The sequence below is a fragment of the Prionailurus bengalensis genome, chromosome F2, assembly GCF_016509475.1.
Source record: "Prionailurus bengalensis isolate Pbe53 chromosome F2, Fcat_Pben_1.1_paternal_pri, whole genome shotgun sequence".
NCBI classification, from domain to species: domain Eukaryota; kingdom Metazoa; phylum Chordata; class Mammalia; order Carnivora; family Felidae; genus Prionailurus; species Prionailurus bengalensis.
The window spans coordinates 52880555-52903266 of NC_057353.1; the positions used below are offsets into that span (position 1 = coordinate 52880555).

Below are 22712 nucleotides of genomic sequence, written 5' to 3' on the forward strand. Positions count from 1 at the left end.
CCCTACACATGCACATCCTCTGCTATTATCAACATTCCCACCAAAGAGGTACAGTTGTTACAACTGATGACTCTACACTGTCATATCATTATAACCAAAGTACATAGTTTATGTTAGGGTTCACTTTTGGTGTTGCACATTTTATGGATTTAGATATAAATTATTTCCAAAAATGCCAAATGGTCCATTCTGACTATATTTAATAATTCAGTAATTATTAATAAAACAAATCTTATTTCATCAAAACTATAGTTAACTGGGATGTAACAAAAAAAAGCACTAAAAGGTAAATCTTTGTCTGCAAGGATTTTACTATTTTAATGGAGTAAAAAGTGACACCATAACACAAAATTCTTACCCAAGTGCTTTTTTGAGTGTCTACCTATAAGGCAGTATCTTAGGACCACTGTTATAGGGGAAGAGACAGGGAGATAAAAATGATTTAGTTGTGTATTTTGTTCTGGTAAGCTTTTTATTCTTCTAAGCTTTAAGTTATAAAATAAATAATACATCTAAATAATTACAATTAAAAGATAAAAGTGATAAAACGATGTGATTGAGAATTGTTAGAATATGAAGAGTTGTTGAAACTCACAGAGAGGAGAGATTTTTATTCCAGCTAATCTGATATTGTTTAATGAGGTAGTTGGTTTATTAACAGGTTTTAAACAAAGGCTGAACCTTTATTCAGGCAAGACAAGATATAGGCAGAGTTACAAAGTCAGGGAACATGGGAAAGGGCCGTTTATTCATTCAGCATACATTTATTCAGTGCCTACCAGGAGCCAGCCACTATTGTTGGTGCTGGAGATACAGCAGTAAGCAAACAGACAAAAATCCTATCCTTGAGGAACTTACTCTTTATTGTAGGAAAGCAAAGTTTTCAGTTTGGCAGAAGCAAAGCAAACAGAAAATTGATCACTCAATCAAAAAACACTAGGGAAGGAGGCAGATAATGTTTGAGAAGATAAAACAGGGCCAGGACAGGGACCCCTGAGTGGCTTAGTCAGTTGAGTGACCGACTCTTGGTGTCAGCTCAGGTCATGTTCTTGTGGTTTGTGAGTTAGAGCCCCACACTGGGCTCTGTGCTTCTGGTGTGGAGCCTGCTTGGGATTCTGTCTTCCTCTTTCTCTGCCCCTCCCCTGTTCATTCTCTCTCTCATTTTTTCTCTCTCTCAAATAAATAAAAACTTTAAAAAAGGGGGGGATGGGGAGAAAGAAAACAGGGCCAGGACATAGAAAGTTCTGAAGGTTAAGCCAGAAAGTCAGACTTTTGTTGTTTAGATGAAGGTAAATTATTAAAGTTTACTAAGCAGCAAAATATCCTAATCAGATCTGTACTTTAGGAAGATTAATTAGGTAGCTAATTAGTAAGATAAAGCCAAGAAGAGAGAAGTGGATAGACTCTGCAGCAGTTCTACAAAGAAATAACATAGATAAGCAGGTCAAGGGAAAGATAGGTCAGGTTCTAGAAGAGGACATACAAGTTTTTAGAAGTGAAATTAAGCTATAAGGACACAAAAAATTAAGTGAAGGCAGTGCCTGGCCTGTGCTTCATAATGTAGTTCTGTATAGGAGAGAATAAATTTGTGGTATCCACCTTTTCCTCTGATAGATTATTTCTCTTCAAAGCACTCAATTAACTTGATCTTTACAATTTACAAGCCTTTCCTTTTGCTGAAAACAGTTGACTACTGAGGTAGAAATGCATTGGCTTCAGATAATCAGATGGACCTCCCATCATTAAATGTCCCTATTCTGGAAGGAACACTGAGGAACTGGGATAAAGGGGCCTTTTTGTTCCAGTTTAATTCTATTGTCTTCCTTGCTATTCATCTGTTTAGCAAATGAGGAGAGAAATTAATGACAGTGATGAATGAAAAGCTGAGGGAAATGTGTAGGCATTGTAAACTGAAGCCAATCCACAATTGTCTCCAAAATGAGTTTGATGCTTATTTTCCCAATCTTTAGATTCCTGCCTTTATTCTTTGTTTTTCTTTATTTTTCCATTATTCTCAAAAGCATGTACAAAGTGAGTTCGTGGTCGGCTTGCAAGGAGAGAAATAAAGACATGTCTACATGTTAAATTCCCAGCTCCAATCTACAGGAACTAATACTTTTTAAAATATTACCAATAGAATGCATTACAAGAGAGAGAAATACAAGTATCTCAAGTTGCCAGAATAAAACACAGAAGATTACAGAGAAGGTTTTTGAGGACATGAGAAAACTGAAAAGGAGAAAATACATACATACAAAAAGTACACACACACATCCCCCCCACACACACACACACAAAATACTCCACTGAGGAATACTGAGAAAAAAAGGATTTAACTGGTGCCTAGGTATTTTTTAATATGATCCTTGCCTACCCTGCCAACCACAATCCACCTTTTTTTTCCCCTCCTTTGACAGACTTGTTTTATCAGAATAAAGAAATATAAAGTACAAGATCTCAAGTCATGGGTTCATTGGAGCAAATTCAATTTCACCATTTATGTTCTATTTCGTTAAGTATTTTACTTAAACTTTCTGAGCCTCAATTTTTGCATCTGTAAACAGGACTAACAGTTGTATCTACCTCTAGGTTCTAGTGTGTATTCAGTGAGATCATACAGGTAAATGCTTACAGTGTCAAGTAATTAATAAGCAATCAGTAAATGTTGTCATTGCTTATTTTGTCACTGTCGTTATTATTAACTCTTAGATGAAGGAAGCCACATAAATAAAGGGCCCAATTCCTCGGACATACAGTGCAGTTAAAATCCCAACGTGTGCAAGAATGTCTTGAAAGTGTAAACTCACTTTAAAACCCAGGCATCCTGGGTCACTACTATCACTTCTAAGAACTGAGTGAGATACTTACAACTCCAAAACTTAAAATAGCTCTGAAGTGTTGGCAAAGATATCCTTGTTGTGAAGGTACAATAAGTGCCCTTTGTGAATTTCACTCCCCAAGTGTTAACTGACATACAGCATGCAACACTTGACAGTCTCATTCAAAAGCAGTTTAAAAGAAAGTGCCTGAAATACAGAGAATTTGGCTGCTCATTATAGACACCACTTTGGCAAACATCATGTTGAGGCATCAAAGCTTTTCAAACACTGGAGGACCTAACTCAGACTCAGATAAGCAAAGCTGATAAACAAATTGTCTCTGATTCCAGGGTATATCTGTTTAATATAATTGTTCTTACCAACTGAAACTATAGGCGTAGTATAACTTAACCTAAATTTTCCCAACAGAAAACTATTTTTTAAATGTCTATGTGGTTTCTTTTACTCCTGACTTTTTTGAAGTAGCAAGCATGAGGGTGGCAAGTCTTCCCCTGCAGATCCTAACCCTTCCCTCATGTGAAACCCCCTCTTTCACAGATTCTACATTGCTTTAGGATCCCTTAACTCCCCAGCCTGTTTAAGAAGTTTCCATCTGTAATACTGTGATGAGACAAGGGCTGTCACTTCTCCATGAAACTGTCCATATTCTGTCTACACTACTAAAAGGGAAACAAACTTTAAAAGAAATCTAGGGGCGCCTGGGTGGCTCAGTCGGTTAAGCGTCCAACTTTGGCTCAGGTCATGATCTCGTGGTCCGTGGGTTCGAGCCCCACGTCGGGCTCTGTGCTGACGGCTCAGAGCCTGGAGCCTGTTTCAGATTCTGTGTCTCCCTCGTTCTCTGACCCTCCCCTGTTCATGCTCTCTCTCTGTCTCAAAAATAAATAAATGTTAAAAAAAAATTTTTTTAAAGAAATCTAGATATAAGAAATGCCCTATAGTTGTTTGTACATAATGCAAATGTTGGATACATCAGTTGTGATACATAGTTTTGATATAAAGAGCTACAGAATGTGGATCATTTCATGAATTGGTATGCTGCACCTTCCCCTTTATAAGAGCTTAATGTTACGTGTATCAAAAGCATAAATGTTGTGCCAGAACAGAGATAGCTGCACAGGCTATCAGTCAAACTATTCATTACCTACAGCTGTTTTTTTTTACAGAACTCCCTCCAAGAAGGTCTTTCCTCCTTTTATAAATAATTCAGTTACCTTTAGTTTCACAAACTTCTTGAGCAAATTAATATAGAAAAATTTTCATGAGCATTGACTGTATACCGGCAACACTATGCTGGACCTCGAGACAAAATTATGAAACTATGAATAGACTGTTTCATGCTGTATAATAGATGCTATCATAAAGATTAATTAGAGCAGAGGTTGAATTAAGGGAGTAACAGGAACCCAATTCCAATTCCTGGAGGGGAGGGAGCACTTCCCTCTACCACCACCAAAAGTTCTCTGGATGCCAACTGGGTATTGTACAATTCAAGTCAATTCTAACACTAACACCCAGAGGTAGCATCAGAATCCACAGGTTAAGGGCTCAGTTCTACAAGTCTGCTCCCCAACCCAACTCTGGACGCCAGTTACAAGTCTGTCTATAAATCAGAGGTTCCAATAAGATGCATTTACAAAAGACATCCCCTTTAGGTTCCACTAATTTGTTAGAGTAGCCCATAGATCTCAGGAAATGCATTTACTCACTAGATTACCAGTTTATTATAAATGGATATAATGACAGGAACAGCCAGATGGAAGAGATGCAAAGGTCAAGATACACGGAAAGGGTGCAGAGCTTCCATGCCCTCTTCAGGTGTGTCATTCTCCCAAGCACACCCTGGAAGCTCTTGGAACCCTGTCCTTTTGGGGTTTTATGGAGGCTCCATTATATCAGCATGACTCACGAAGTCATTGGCCACTGGCAACTGAACACAATCTCCAGCACCTTTCCCCTCCCCAGAGGTTGGGATGTGGGGGAAGAGGAGGCTGAAACTTTGAACGCTCTAATCACATGGTTAATTCTCCTGACAACCATATCCCTACCCTTAAGTCACCCAAGGGCTTTACAAAAATAATTTCATAAGCCTAACAAAAAACACCTTCATTGCTCATATTACAGGAAATTCAAGGGGTTTTACAAGCCATGAGCCAGGAACCATGAACAAAAACCAAATATATATTTCCTACAAATCACAGTATCACAGGGAGCATAGAACTGCTTACTGAGGGATAGAAAAAGTACTGGGAAGACTTCCTATAGGAATGAAATCTGAAGTATTGATTATCCTGGCTATAGTATAAGTAGAACCGTGGTTGATATTAGAGATGATATGAGAAAGAATAGGGAAGAAGGCACAGCCTGAGGCAGAGAAAAGCAAGACCAGGAAACAGAGAAGGCAAGAATTTATGCAAACCAACTCTGAGCAATATCATCTTGGTGGAGAGCAAATTATAAAGCATAGAGTTCAGATGTGAGGCAGGCAGTTGAGTGAGATGCAATCTTGAAGGGTCTTAGAGTCAAGGCTGAGGACTTTGGGTTTTATTACAATCATAGTGGGATGCTGTATTAGTCTCCTACTGCTGCTGTAACAAATTATCAAGAATTTAGTGGCTTAAATAAGGTAACATAAATTTATTATCTTATAGTTCTCAAGTCAGAGGTCCAAAATGGGTTACTAGTGTTGTGTTCCATCTGGAGGCTGTAGGAGAGAACCCATCTCCTTTTCTTCTCCAGCTTCTAGAGGTTACCCATATTCACATTTCTTGGCACATGGCCCTCTTACCACTTCAATGTCACATCTCCTCTCCCTTTCACTCTTCTACCTCCCTCTTTCACTTTTGTAAAGTGATTACATTGGGCCCACAAGGATAATCTCGGCATCTCAAGGTCTTCAATTTAATCACACCTGTAAAGTCTCTTTTGTCATGTGAGGTAATATATTCGTAAGATCCTGAGATAAGTATGTGGACATCTTTGGAAGGCCATTATTCTGCCTACACAGAAGCTATTTCAGGTTTTAAGCAAAAGATCTAACACAAAGTTAACTAAGAATCAAGGATATTTCATGAGTTTCTGTATTTTAGCAACATCAGGTAATCGTGCTAATATTTTTTTCTTAGGTATCTTACTTTACTGTCTTATACCCAGTATTTCTCCTTTCTTCTCTCTTCCACACTCAGGGAAAAAATGTGTGTGTGTGTGTGTGTGTGTGTGTGTGTGTGTGTGTGTGTCTGTGTGTCTGTGTATAAGTGTAATTTATAACACCATTTAGCAAGGCAGCAGGGAATATATGAATATGAGGGCCTCTACATCTAAAAGAATTGCATATGTTTAATAAATACATTTGGGTTTGTAGCCAGAAATCAAAACCACATGGCAATCAACATTTTGGGGCCATGAGAAGTCAAGGGCAGCCCATGCAGCAAAGACAGGCTGATCTGGAGATAAGCCCTGGCTTTGCCACTTCACAGGTCTGTGTTCCTTGGACAAACTGCCTGAGTTTTATGTGACCTATATTCCTCATCTACTAAAGGGGCACAAAAATGCCTTCCCAGTAAGTTCTAGCATCAGCAATCAGACAACAAAAGGAAATCAAAGGCATCAAAATTGGCAAAGATGAAGTCAAGCTTTCGCTTTTTGCAGATGACATGATATTATACATGGAAAATCCGATAGACTCCACCAAAAGTCTGCTAGAACTGATACAGGAATTCAGCAAAGTTGCAGGATACAAAATCAATGTACAGAAATCAGTTGCATTCTTATACACTAACAATGAAGCAACAGAAAGACAAATAAAGAAACTGATCCCATTCACAATTGCACCAAGAAGCATAAAATACCTACGAATAAATCTAACCAAAGATGTACAAGATCTGTATGCTGAAAACTATAGAAAGCTTATGAAGGTAGTTGAAGAAGATATAAAGAAATGGAAAGACATTCCCTGCTCATGGATTGGAAGAATAAATATTGTCAAAATGTCAATACTACCCAAAGCTATCTACACATTCAATGCAATCCCAATCAAAATTGCACCAGCATTCTTCTCGAAACTAGAACAAGCAATCCTAAAATTCATATGGAACCACAAAAGGCCCTGAATAGCCAAAGTAATTTTGAGGAAGAAGACCAAAGCAGGAGGCATCACAATCCCAGACTTTAGCCTCTACTACAAAGCTGTCATCATCAAGACAGCATGGTATTGGCACAAAAACAGACAGAGAGACCAATGGAATAGAATAGAAACCCCAGAACTAGATCCACAAACGTATGGCCAACTCATCTTTGACAAAGCAGGAAAGAATATCCAATGGAAAAAAGACAGTCTCTTTAACAAATGGTGCTGGGAGAACTGGCCAGCAACATGCAGAAGAATGAAACTAGACCACTTTCTCACACCATTCACAAAAATAAACTCAAAATGGATAAAGGACCCGAATGTGAGACAGGAAACCATCAAAACCCTAGAGGAGAAAGCAGGAAAAGACCTCTCTGACCTCAGCCGCAGCAATTTCTTAATCGACACATCCCCAAAGGCAAGGGAATTAAAAGCAAAAATGAATTACTGGGACCTTATGAAGATAAAAAGCTTCTGCACAGCAAAGGAAACAACCAACAAAACTAAAAGGCAACCAACGGAATGGGAAAAGATATTTGCAAATGACATATCAGACAAAGGGCTAGGATCCAAAATCTATAAAGAGCTCACCAAACTCCACACCCGAAAAACAAATAACCCAGTGAAGAAATGGGCAGAAAACATGAATAGACACTTCTGTAAAGAAGACATCCAGATGGCCAACAGGCACATGAAAAGATGTTCAACGTCGCTCCTTATCAGGGAAATACAAATCAAAACCACACTCAGATATCACCTCACGCCAGTCAGAGTGGCCAAAATGAACAAATCAGGAGACTATAGATGCTGGAGAGGATGTGGAGAAACGGGAACCCTCTTGCACTGTTGGTGGGAATGCAAATTGGTGCAGCCGCTCTGGAAAGCAGTGTGGAGGTTCCTCAGAAAATTAAAAATAGACCTACCCTATGACCCAGCAACAGCACTGCTAGGAATTTACCCAAGGGATACAGGAGTACTGATGCATAGGGGCACTTGTACCCCAATGTTTATAGCAGCACTCTCAACAATAGCCAAATTGTGGAAAGAGCCTAAATGTCCATCAACTGAGGAATGGATAAAGAAATTGTGGTTTATATACACAATGGAGTACTACGTGGCAATGAGAAAGAATGAAATATGGCCCTTTGTAGCAACGTGGATGGACTGGAGAGTGTGATGCAAGTGAAATAAGCCATACAGAGAAAGACAGATACCATATGTTTTCACTCTTATGTGGATCTTGAGAAACTTAACAGAAACCCATGGGGGAGGGGAAGGAAAAAAATAAAAAAGAGGTTAGAGTGGGAGAGAGCCAAAGCATAAGAGACTGTTAAAAACTGAGAACAAACTGAGGGTTGATGGGGGGTGGGAGAGAGGGGAGGGTGGGTGATGGGTATTGAGGAGGGCACCTTTTGGGATGAGCACTGGGTGTTGTATGGAAACCAATTTGACAATAAATTTCATATATTGAAAAAAAAATGCCTTACCAGTAGCTTTATTATAAGAACTAAATAATATAATACTGGCAGTAACATTTTGATATTTATGGCATTAGGCATTTATAATGGACAGGGTACCATACACCTACACAAATGTTCTACAGCACTTTACTTCTCAAATACAGAAATTAAGCATCACTCATATAAGCTAAATATTGCAAGGTATAAAAAAATACTAGATAGAATCTCTCATATTTAGTCTAACCTGACAAAACAGTATTTAAAAAAAGGTCAATATAACTGTTCTTATAATTATTTATCTATTCAGACACACACAAAAATTGTGATATATTTTCATTGCATACTTTATAAAGACATCTCCAAATCAACATCTCTCTTTGTAGGAACCACAGCAGGCCTGGAACTCTCCATTGCATTTCCATGGGCGCAAGCTGGCAGCCTTAACCTTTTTCTTTGTTATCATTACTCACAACTACTGAAGAACAGAAGCCAGTTAGATTTGTGCTCCTAGGGTTTCAAAGTAATTTCCAATCTTTTTTTTCCCCCTCTAAATTATAGTCACCTTGAGGATGTGAGTGCTCAAAATATTGAGAAATCTAAAAAAGGTTAAAATCACATTTTCTTTGAAATACTGAAATGGTCCTCAAACCTCTTCAATATTCAGTCCATTAGAAGATATATATACAGAGAGATAGATATTTATATATCTATAAATATGCTAGGACAAGAAAAGGAAGGCTCCAATTAATGCTATGTGTTTGTGGATGCTCATCTTAGCCACCATCAGGGCACAGATATAAACTAAATACCCTTCAGCTGACAGACATTGTACAGAAAACAATTTTGGCCTGAAGTCTGAGAGACTTCATTTTAATCCTACAGCTAGAAGGGCATGTACAAATACATTTACTCCAATTGCCTCAAGTTGTTGATTTATTCACTCAGATAATATTTATCCAGGCCATACCATGCGCTGGGCACTTTCCTAGCACCAGGAATAAAATGAACAAAGGAGACAGTGGACATGAAGCTAAGAAGGTATGTGTACAGAAAGCACAGTTGCATGGAGACATTTGTGACATATATGAAGACTGTTCTCTTTTTTTAATAGGGCATTTTATTCTAAGGTTATGAAATAATTAGCTTTTGGAAAATAATTCTAAGAGAAAGGTAAAACATTTGTAGAAATGAGTAACAATTCAATAAATATTGTTTCTCTTTTGCTTTTATGCAAAAAAAAAAAATCCCAATGATTCTGTGTTCAATTACATATTCACATGTAACTTTTTTTTTATAATATTTAATTTTTGGCATTAACTCTTTAATCCATTCCATTTAAATGAATTCTGTTCAACGAGGGAAAAAGCCCAAGACTGCACTAATCAATAATCTATAAATTAATTAGTGATTCTAGTCCTTTTTTAAAAATCACTGTCGACTCTGTTTTAGCTTTTCTTATTACTGTATTATACCCGTTGAGTCAAGTACCATCCCAAATTATTCCAAATATATCAATATTTTAACAAATTTTCACTTGAGATGAAATCTGCCTTTTTGCTCAATTTTCCTATATTTTATTAGCTTTTAGAAGACGTGTTGGATTCCCTAAGAGATTTTCAATTTTGATTACATGAATGCAGATCTTAGAATCAAATGGGTGATGTTTCTTACAACCGATTGTTTTTCGCTTATATAGGACCTACTGAGCAGGATTTGTGGGGAAATGACTGACATCAAGGCCAATACAAGGTATTAACAAGATGAGCCTGAAACACCTTATAGTGCCAGAAAGTAGGAGGAAGTGGTAAAAAAAATAAATAAATAAAAGTAAATTTTAAAAAGATGGGTATATCAAAAGGACACAGGAGACAGAATGAAGATGTTCCCACTGGCCAAATCTGAGACAATTTGAACATCAAATTAATTAAGCTCAGTAATTATAAACCATTGAAAAATAGGAATTATGAATTCCTACCAATAATAACCAGATAAGTAAATAAATGGAGGCAAAGGCAAGGCTTTCCTTACAGGAGAATGACAAATGTTCTTTGAAGGGGACCAGTGGGGGTATAAAAATCATTATTTTGCAACCATTACAATAAAGATTGAACAGGAAAGAAATGTCAGTGGAAGCTAAATCCAGAGGAATGTTTTGCTGAGAAGGATATGTGCATGGTCTTAAAATGTCTTCCCATAGCCTGCTTTGTAGTTATTAGAATTTAATCATGAGGAAAAATCATACAAACTCAAAGTAAGGAACGTTCTTTTGTTAAAAAGGAGGTTCAGATAGAACTGCATTCCTCAAAAATGTCAATATCATAAAAGACAAGGAAAAGCTGTGGAAATGTTATAGGTTAAAAGAAGCTAAAGAACCATGGCAACTAAATGCACTATCTGATCCCAGGTGGGATCCCATACTAGAAAATACAGACACAATGCCACATACAGGACAGCATTAGGTCAACTGACAAAATAGGAATAGAAATACTAGTTTCAATTAACCTATTTCCTCAACATTAATTTTACTCAAGTTGAAAAGTCTGTTGTGGTTATGTAATAGAATATTCTTCCTCTTGGGAAATATCCACTAAACTAATATGGTTAGAGGCCCATGATGGAAGCACACTTAAATGACTCGGAAAAACAAATTATGTAGGACACAGGTACACGGATGGAAAGAGAGATTTAAAGAGTAAATGATAAAGAGAATGCTGTAAAAGATTAGCATTTCATAAATTAGAACAAGTATATACAGACATTCCTTGTACTTATTTTTGAAATTTTTCATAAGTTTTAAATTATTCCAAATAAAAATTTTAAATAATAAAAAAAATAAATGTAAAATAGTGAAACAATAGGGGAAAATGTCAAAAAAACTTTCCTCTGAACCATCTTATCAAGGTAGATTTTCCCATTATTTTCTGTTGCTTCACCTAGCTAATTCCTTTTTGTAGTAATTTTGTAGTTTGAATTATTTATTTGTTCATTATTTGCTGATTCTCTCCCTAGGAAACAATCCTTGAGCACACGGATAATGTTTATTATTGTTTACCACCATCTCCAGCACCTCCCTTAGTGGGTAGCATAATGTAGGTACCAAATAAATATCCTTTCATTAGATGGGGGGAAAACTATTGGTTTTTATATATTTATCTTAATTTCTAGGTACTTTATCTTTTGTTTCTAACTTTTCATAATGAGATACGTGATACCTCCACAATGGGAGACTGAGTGGAGTAGTGAATGCATCTATTAAATTTACTTATATAAGAATCTGTGAAGAGTATTATTAGAGAATTATTATTAAAAGAATGTGATATCTAGGGGTGCCTGGGTGGCTCAGTTGGGTGAGTGTCTGACTTCGGCTCAGGTCATGATCTCGAGATCCATGAGTTCGAACCCTGTATCAGGCTCTGTGCTGACAGCTCAGAGCCTGGAGCCTGCTTCAGATTCTGTGTCTCCCCCTCTCTCTGACCCTCCCCAACTTGCACTCTCTCTTTCTCTCTTTCTTTCTCTCTCTGTCAAAAATAAATAAACATTAAAAAGAATGTGATATCTATATTCAAAGGACTTAAAATTTAGTCAAGAATAAAGCAAATTATTTTATCTCTAGAATTCAAAACTTTGGCCCAAAGATTACACAATATTTACTAATCTCAATAAATGAAAACACTGAAGTAAAATAAAACTTGTATAAACACTTCTGGCTTAGTATCTGTATCCATGTATGTGGATTTTGGAGCACTGTCATGTAATGAATCAATTATATAGCTAAGAAGCTGAAAAATTCTCATTTTCAGAATAAATATTGAAATTATGACAGCCCTTTAAACACTGAAGTGCAATAGTAAATTTGAAACTTTCAAAAGAGAAATATACCATTGAAAAATACCACACTACTCAAGCTGTATTAATAATGACCTCACCTAATTAACAGAAAGTGACTTAAGTATGTGAATATTTTTGGTTATTCATCAATTACTTCTGTCCTTCAAATCTCACAAAATATTCATGAATAGGTACAAAAAATGAAATACATTTTCAGAGTTGTTTTATTTAGCAAAAAATATACAATGTATAGCCCCCTAATTCTTATTTTAAAGTTCTAAACAAAAGTGTAAGAAAAACTTTCTAAGCATAAAATAGCCAACCTTTTAAATACTGAAACTAATTTAGAGAAAAAAATTATATAAAAATAAGTTCTTTCCAACTTTCAATCTGACAGAAAACCAACTATATACTTGGGCAAAATTGCCAAAAACAATTATTTAGTCTTGCTGATTCTGCCAGAACAGGCTCCTTTGAAATGAAGTGTTGACAGTTAAAGTGGTGACCCTGGTGGCAAGCAAAGAGTGACAGACGGCAGCTCTGCTAGTCTGAGGTTATGGTCTTGTTTGAGGCGAGTGATGTACTGGTAAACCAGCCAGAGACTCAGTGGAGAGTATTAGGATGGGAGACAGATAGGGGCTTGAATAATCAAAATTATCACCACTGAACAATATGAAAATGAAAGCAAGAAAACTATTACACATACAATAGCAGCAAAAAATATTTAGGAATATATTTAACAAAAAAAAATACAGATTTGTAAATTGAGAACTGTAACACATTGTTGAAAGAAATTAAGGAAGTCCAAATAATTAGAAAGAAATTCCATTGTTTGTGAATTAGAAGACAGAATATTGTAAAGATTTCAAATCTCCCCAAACTGATCTATAGATTCATCATAATTCTCATTAAAATCCCGCAGTCTTTTATGTAGAAGTTTACATGCTGATTTTTAAATTTATATGGAAACGCAAAGGACTTAGAATAGTTAAAACAATTTTGAAAAAGAATAAATTTGGACATTCAGTTATAATGACTAAAATAACGTAATAATGGTATAATGATAGGCAGATAGATCAACAAAACAAAATTGATAGTTCAGAAATAAACCCTTACATTTATGTCCAACTGGTTTTCTACAACAGTGCCACAAAGTCAGTTCAATGGAGAAAGCATAGTCTTTAAAAAAAAAAAAAATGGTGCTAGAACATTTGGGACAACTGGAAATGCATTTGCAAATAATAAGATAGAAAACAAAACTAAATTTAGACCCTATATCATAACCATATAAAAAAGTAAATCAAAATAGTTCAGAGACTGAAATGTAAGAACTAAAGCTAAAAACCTTCTAAAAGAAAATATGAAAGAAAATCTTCATAATCTTGAATTAGACAGTGTTTTTAGACATGACAGCAGAAACACAATCCATTTTAAAAATCTCTGACAAACTTGGGGGTTCCTGGGTGGATTAACTGGTTAAGTGTCCAACTCCTGATTTCTGTCCTGGTCATGATCTCACGATTTTTGAGATCAAGCCCTGCAGCTCGCTGACAGCACCCAGCCTGCTTGGGATTCTCTCTCCCTCTCTCTCTACCCCTACACACTCTCTCAAAAAAAAAAAATTTTTTTTTTTAATTTAAAAAAATAAAAAATAAAATCTCTGACAACTGGACTTCATTAAAAACTTTTGTTTTTCTAAAGATACTATTAAGTGACTGAAAAGACAAGCCACAGATTGAAATAAACTATTTAAAACTATATATCTGATAGAAAATTTGTACCAAGAAAATATAAAGAAAACATACAATTCAATATTTTTTAAAAACATCCAATTAAAAATTAGCAAAAGACTTGAGTAGACAGCTCACCAGGATAATACATTACCCGGTAATAAGCACATGAAATATGTTCAATATCATTAGTTGTTAAAGAAATACAAATTAAAACCACAATGACAAAAAACAACACGCATACCAAATAACTATAATTAAAAGACATATAATACCAAGTGTTGTCAAAGATGTAAAGAAATTGGAACCCTCCATATATGCTGGTGAGAATGGAAAAAAAGTACTGTCTCTTTGGAAAACAGTCTGGCACTTTCTGAAAATGTTAACTATAAACTTATTACATGAACAAGCAAATCCACTCCTAGAAATCTACCTAAAAGAAATTAAAATTTACACCCATACAGACTTCTATGAGAATGTTCATAGTAGTCTTATTGATCACAGCCAAAAGCTGGAGACAGCTAAAATGCCTATCAATTAATCAATGGATAAACAAAATGTGGTATATCCACAAAATACTATTTCACTGGGATACTAATTCAGCAGTAAAATGGAATGATCCCACTAGGATTGAGTTGAAATGGTCTTTTGAGAATTTAGGGACAGTGATAGAAAAGTTCTAAAACTGGATGGCGGCTATGGTTGCACAGCTACATAAATTTACAAAAAAATATTCAATTGTACCTTTAAAATGGGTAAATTTTATACATAGATTACATCTCAATTAAGTTGTTGAAAAAAATAATCTGCTATGCAATATATTAACAAAGTGAGAAAAATATCCTGAAATAATTGTTTAATAAAATCTAACATGCCCCCTGCATGTGTCCATCACCCACATATACTTTCATTTAATATAGTGGCCCTTCCCCATTAAATTATATCATGAAGCAACCACTTTGTCAGGATAGGGTTATTACAACAAAAGAGTTACTATAAAGAGTAAGTTTACCCTTAACAATTCATTTCTAAAATATCTGGAAGGGATAATAGCTTTCAGAATGTTCTCCCAAAAGGGAACTATACTCTGCACACTCAACCTCACCCTCTACCCTTGGGGCTGAACCATGGGGTGGGGGTAGTGGTAAGATAAAGTAACCAGTAAAATTTTGAGGAATCTAAATGCATAGGAATCTTTGGCTCCTGTATTTGGATAAAGCCCAAAATGTAGACAAAATCTCTGGATTCCTCATAGTCAAAAAGTGAACAGGGCAAAACTATCTGGAGGGAGAATCTGGGCAGAAGGTCTCTGAGATTTCTGTCAAGTTTCCTATAGCTCTAGAGTAGCAGGAAAGGAGCCAATTTTGACCTGTGCACTACAGGGAGGTACAGAAGCAGCTGGGAGAGACCAACTCCAAGGGATCTTGGAATTCAAAGAGTCAATGCCTCAGAACTTTATTATAACATAAGTTCCCTAGCACATAGATAATTCTGGGAATGAGGGGGGTAAGGGCACTGAAACTCTGAATATCTCAGATTACATGTATTCCTTAAAGCACAATGGGAGCATGAAACAAACAAGTTTGCTTACAGAAAAAAAGTAACATGAAATTATATTTATTCCACACAAAATCTGTGTCTGTTATCAACTATGACGTAGTGTTTCTCAACCTTTTTTATATTATCACCCCCTAACAAGCCTTCATAGAAATTTTTTTATTATCCTCTTCGTAATTTTTTTAAATGTTTATTTATTTTAGAGAGACAGACAGACAGGGACACAAAACGTGAGCAGGGGAGGGGCAGAGAAAGAGGGAGACACAGAACCCAAAGCAGGCTCCAGGCTCTGAGCTGTCAGCACAGAGCCTGACGTGGGGCTTTAACTCAGGAGCCAGGAGATCATGACCTGAGCTGAAGTCAGATGCTTAACCGACTGAGTCACCCACAAATTTCCTCATAAAATTTTAACACTACAAATATAACACATATTATATATATGCTGCATTTGTGTATGTGCTGTACATATAAAAAGAGTAAGATTTCTTTTTGCTTCCTCCAAGAATCTATTTTTGCCCCCTTGGTAGCAATACAGCTGTTAAGAAAGCATGCTATAGGGGCGCCTGGGTGGCGCAGTCGGTTAAGCGTCTGACTTCAGCCAGGTCACCATCTCGCGGTCCGGGAGTTCGAGCCCCGCGTCGGGCTCTGGGCTGATGATGGCTCGGAGCCTGGAGCCTGTTTCCGATTCTGTGTCTCCCTCTCTCTCTGCCCCTCCCCCGTTCATGCTCTGTCTCTCTCTGTCCCAAAAATAAATAAACGTTGAAACAAAAAAAATTTAAAAAAAAAAAAAAGAAAGCATGCTATAAAATTCCATTTAATGGGACACAGAAAAGAAACAGGTTAAATAATTGATGATGTTAACTTACAACTAGCACTTTACTAAATACCTTCCTACACAGGATTTCATTTGGCTCCTTCTGTAAACCTGTAAAGTACTATTATCCTAATTTTCACAGACAATTAAATGACTACTCTGATAATAAGCAGTTGAGCTAAAACTGGGACCCAGAAGTTCCAGCTCTAATTATGCTCTTTCTCTTTGACCCCTCGCATCAGGAAACATTCCTTTTCGGAATGGTAGCAACTCTCTCCTTTAAACCATGTAACTATAATAAGATAAATCAGTAGAAAATATAGTAGAGGGAATCACTCTACATGAGAGGGAAACTAGCCAAATGATTATTGGCCTGTTTATCTCTAATTACTAAGATTTTATATAATAGCTGAAGAGATAGTAAGTTATGCAAAATTCAACATAAAAAAGTGATGTGCAGACCATTAGGAATTTGCAATAACTTTGTTCATGCTACAACTACCCTTATCATATGTAACTCTAGATAAGTGCACTGGCATTTTAAATAGTGAGAGGCTAACATAAAAACACATGCAAAAGATTCATTCAAAAATTATTAAAGGGTATTAAATATGCATTTATAAACACAAAGAAAAAAGATTAACATGTACTCACCATATATTAACATATATTCAAAATCAAAACTTTGTTTTTAATTGTTATTAATGAGCTACAGCCTGCCCCAAAGAACTGATTTCAAACCTAAATCCATAATTTATTTATCAGCTATAAAATTATGGAGTAAAATTTGTAAATACTATTATAACTATATGTACAATTCACATTTAGACTCCAGGCATATATACCAAGTATCTTATAATATATTTAATTTAAATATGCCATACAAAATTCTTATGTCAGAATTATTTATAAAGGAATCGTGGCTGTATTGTTTCCATAATCTTACTAGGATCACAAAAGGATGCTTGCTCCAAGGACTACAATTACAAGTTTATAACTGGTGTCTGAGGAGCTTTTCTTGGCAGTGACCATGTGAAATAGCAACTCTCTTTTTTTTTTTCCTGTCTTTTCCCACTGTACATATTTGCCTTATCTTCTGGAAGAATATTTCATATTTTAGAAAACAAGATTGAGAAGCAAACAGCAAATGATCTGAAACAAATCTCCACATACAATCTGGATGTTTGTGCCACAAAGTAAGGAAGAATACACAAGGTTCCTACTCCAGCACTCCAAAACCTCTAGATACAGATTGGGGTGAATATAATCTTAATAATCATGGGTTACTGGATTAATGCCTTGGATTGATCCTATACTTCAGGTCCAAAATGAGAAAATCATTAGAGCAAAGAGTTGGTAAAAGACCATCCTGAAAGAAAGGCAACAAGGTCTCTGCAGAAAGAAGAGTTTTACATGTTTGTAGAATGGAAAGAATTCGAATATGGTATTAAGTCCTCTTTGGGTTTTGCAGGAATATTCTTTCTTCATGGACATCATTTGAAAGGTTTTAGCTTGCTTCAATTACTATGCTATTCCTGGTTCTAAATGGCATAATAAATACCATGAAAGAATAATATAATCAATAGATAAATGATAAGGGTTAAAATAACTCAGGTAGTAACAAGTAGTGAATAAAAGCATATGGGTCATGTTAGACCCGTTTTAAGAATGTTTGAATTATTATGTATACAAAATTGACACACCAAAACACTTTATATCCTAACTCCTTTTATGCTAAAAAGGGATAAGCTATCATGACCCTTCAAATTCAGGAAATTCAGATAGAAGTGCAGTTTTAAAAAGTATTTAAAACTCACTTGATTTTTAAAACAATATTTTTCTTTCATATCCTGAAAAAAACATTTAGATTGGATGATGTCTGTGACTCAACTCTTTCCAAAAATGTATGGTGAAATGCACAAATGTACTGAATATAAGGTGACAGTGTTGAAATATAGCAGTAAGTCAACTTGAAGAAAGTACAATGTTTTGACATGCTACATTATTCCTAGATGAAGATATCAATTTATCTATATACATGTATACTTTGTATATGTATATAAACATTGATAATTTTGACTGAATTGATAAATCAATTTAAGTCAAATGGCATGATATTCCAGTCAAATAAAGTTTTCTTAAATGTAAAATTGTTTATTGAATGCAGCTCTCAGCACAAAGCCTCAAAAATGCCTGAATCAAATGTAGGAAATCAATTTAATGATTTTAATGCAGTCTGTACTCAATTTTTACCCTGCCAAAATGACTGTATCTATTGAGTAGAAGAGCCGACTAGATTTATAAAGCAAGAAAGAAAGGAAAAGCTAATGAGCAGATTATAAGAATCACAGAAAAATTATTGATAATTAAGTGAAATATCTCAAAATGTTAAATATTAATCATATCAATATAAAAAATAATAAATATAAAGTAGTGGGTAAAAGTATAAAATGATAAAAAATATGAAAATACCATACTCAGGTAAAAATGTCACTGGTGAGTGGTTTAGTGAACTCTGGAAAGGACTTCATATTAAATGTTTTAGATTTTGTAGGCCATGAAGGGTGACACGAATTCTTTGTTTTGTTTTGTTTTTTTCAACTCTTTAAAAATGTGAAAACCATTCCTGGCCCAAGGCAAGGGCCAGGTCTTATTTTCATATCCTCACATGGTGCCTTGCTAAATATAGACAGATGAACTGAAAGATGGGCTTAATTATCCACTTATCTGAATTACGAAACTGTCAAATACAAGAGTAGCTTTGCAAAAGATGAAAAAGAAGAACAGTTCCCAGAATTGTCTTTCAAATATGCATGATTGCATGAATTGATTTTTCAGTTCCACGTTTTTGTTAGACCACTATGTCATCAAACACAAATCTTCACGTTATTATTGTGAATAATTATTATTGTCCAGAGTGCCAATGTACTTTGAAAAGGGAGCTAATAAAACTCCAAGGTAAGGCTGTCTCTGAGAATTACATGAACTGAGTGATAGATACGGCTTCAACTTGAGCCATATATTGACCACACTCTCATTCTTTCCTCCATCCCCTCCATGGACCACCAATACGGGGGACAGCTTAAACTACCTGTCTAGAAAGCAACTCACCAGGCAGAAGATTGGGAAAAATATGCAAACCTGAAAATCGAGCATCTTTCTCCAGCTATAAAAAGAGATGAATAGAAAGTGGAAGGGAACTGACAGTGCAATTTGTATTGCCTTACCTATTACCTGGGTGCTTACTGGGGGAAAGAGATGATACCACAAAAATTGCCCTGCCAGGAAATTGGGAAGAGGGCTCGGAATCTAAAAGACGAGCAACCACTCCTTGACTAGAGTTTCTTAACAGAGGAATGTGTAGATTTTTCTGGGGCAGATCACAAGTGATAGGTGCAAAGGCATGCCTAAACTGGAAAAGGCAAGTACCAGCCACAGTTTTCTTTGAAGTTAAATTTGGTATAGAAGAAAATCCTAAAATTTATGTGGGCTTATAAGAGGTTATAAATATTAAGTAGACAAATGACAATCCATCAGCCCCCAACAGGGACCTTGGCGTTAATTATGTGGAAGAGTCTCTGGATTAGAGGTCAAAGGACCACCATGCCATAAAATTATTATTAAGAGACCCAGCTGGGCCCTCCAGCTATGCAGTGTAACACACTATAGTGCCAGCATGTGCTGTGAGGGCAGTAACAACTGGTCACCAAACCCACTGGGATCACTAACAGCTGGAGCCAGTATAAAAACTCTCCTGGACTCTCCTGGGTTACTTCTTAGTACTGACGAGTGGGCAATCATACACACAGACATCCCTATCCCCCTTCCACTAACACCCTATTGTTCTCTGTTATCATAAGAAATTAGAACCAGGAAGAAGGAAAGGGAAAACCCTTGAAAGGAAACGTGATGTGTAAAGTTTCCAAGTGAGCTATAACACCTAAATGTGTTTGAAGAAACTTCAGTGTCAGTCTACTGGTCTAGCTAGGTAAGGCAGCAGGTTTCTTTTTCAGCAAAGTTTGTATAGGTATAAAATGGAAGTTTCATTTTTGTTTTGCTAACTATTGTGAATTATCACAACCATAAAGCATCGTATCAGATATACTGAAAAATAAAATGATCTTTTCCTCAAATTGAATAAAGTTAGAATACAGAAGCTTCAAAATTCCATAAGAAAATATAGACATTTAGAAATGCAGAAACCTAAAGGTAATTAAGAAACATGAATAGAAAATGGGAAAATGATTATTTAAAAATGGCAGTGAAGGGGGGCTTAGGTAGCTCAGTAGTTAAGCAGCCAACTCTTGATTTCAGTTCAGGTCATGATCTCACAATTCATGAGTTCAAGCCCTAGGTCAACAGGTCAGAAGCCTGCTTGAGATTCTGTCTCCCTCTATCTCTGCCCCTTCCCAGCTCATGCACATACATACACACATACACATACACATACACACACACACACATACACACACACTCTCTCTCTCTCTCTCAAAATAAATAAATAAACTTTAAAAAAATGGCAGTGAAAAAAAAAACCTCAATCTAAGATTGCCTCTGAATCTCTCACAGATTAAATTCTAGTTTCTTCTTAAAAAATTAATATCTAGGTTCCTGAGACCATATCAATTTTCCCCTCATACCAAACCTGCAGGTACTGTAAGTACTGAAATGTATGAAATCTTCATAAATATTTTAAACCAACAAAGGATTAATAACTTAAACAAACATTAAACAACAAACATTAAGCTGTATTTACCATAAAATATATAGGCTATATGGCTGACAATAGTTCAAACGTTTCAGCTGTCAGATGAGGACAGCCCAAAACAAATCCAAAATGATAATAAAAATAGGCTATAACTAAGAATATATCTAGAAGTTTATGGATTGCTTCTAGAAGAGACAATCAGGATTATGATACCACAATAAACATGTTTAACAGTTGAAAGAACTGAGAGTCTTTGGTCTGGAAAAACTAAGATGTTGTATAGACAGGACATCTGACATGTCTTCCAATAACTAACAGGCTGTTTCATGAGCATATGGAAGAGAAATCAGGTTTATCCTACATGACTTCATATGCATTTGACAACAGAATTTATTATAGTCAGTGGTAGGTATAGAGGACATATTATATTGTGGGTATATTATTTATCAAATAATAAAGTCCTAACAATAAAACTGCTCAATAAAGCTGTGTTGTGTGGTAAGGAGCTCCCCATTACTCCAAGTACTTACAAAAGAGGTGGTACTCAAATGCAACAACTGAGAAAATTCACACACAGATATAGAGGGTAAGGTTAGATGGCCCTAGACCTCTTTTAATTTTACAAGTCCTTGATTGTATTTATTTTATAGCTTTCCACAGATAAAATAATGAACATGAGATGTTTGAAAATGTTTCTCAAGCCATTTCCTTTGGTCTAAAATTTTAAGAATTTTAGATAAATTCACCTTTCTGAATTTTACGGCTAAATTTCTTTATTCCTGTTACACAGAAGATGACCAAAGGTGAAATTACAGGGCAATTAATGATCTGAAGGGTTTCAATAAGCAAGGAGTCTCAAACTCAAAGGCCTTCAGGCATCAGGTAGGTACTGCAAATTATTGCTGTGGGCAAGTAATTCTACCTTCTACTTGAAACATATTACCCTCTTGAATGCTCTTGTTTTTCCAATGTTGGTAAAAGACATGGTATCTTACCTAAGTTAATGCTAGTTGGTGTCAAATAAATACCAAGGTAACAGTTCAGTGCATTTGTGCTCAGGGGGTGTCTTTTTGCACTCAGGGTCTTTCTGTCCTGTGGCTCTGAAGATCTAGGACATTCCAATTCAGCCTTCAAAAGAAGGAAAAGGGAGAGTAGAGATTATTAAACAAGTTTAAGAATTTATTTAAAAGATCAACAATAATATTGATTTGTTTAAAACATTGTTCCTAAGAACATACAATCTGTCTCATGGTTAGACTTCAGAACATTATCCTCCAAACATGAATATCTGCTTAGGGATAATTTTAGATTCTACTGAGGATGAAAAAATACATAATAAACCAGAACATATTGCTTCCCACTTTAATTTTATGCTGGAGGTATTGGAAAGATAGAAAAAACCAAATGAAATAGAAATAAAGAGTCTGCACAGTGTCCGTGGGCGATTTGACTTTGGCAGGGCTCCTTGGGTCCAGTTCACTAGCTCTTGCTTGTTTGTTTTACCAATGGAGAAAATATCTGGTTTATCGCTGAACATTTTTCACAAGTTAAATGTGACATTTTCTTTTTCCTCTAATGCTGTCTCATCATATTGTTTCTGAACCAGTGGTATCCCTAAGGCTTTTTCCAAAAATGGAAGCTGTGAAACTAAT

At 35.8% G+C, this 22712-nt stretch overlaps 1 protein-coding gene across 1 annotated transcript in view; it reads right to left on the reverse strand.

Moving 5' to 3' along the window:
* The window catches only part of ANGPT1 (angiopoietin 1), a 362218-nt gene extending 340033 nt beyond the window's left edge, over window positions 1-22185 (reverse strand). The window contains exon 1 of the mRNA XM_043601601.1: window positions 22056-22185. The gene's annotated coding sequence lies outside the window, so the exon portion shown is untranslated. The remainder of the gene's footprint in view (window positions 1-22055) is intronic.
* Window positions 22186-22712: the final 527 nt, after the last annotated feature.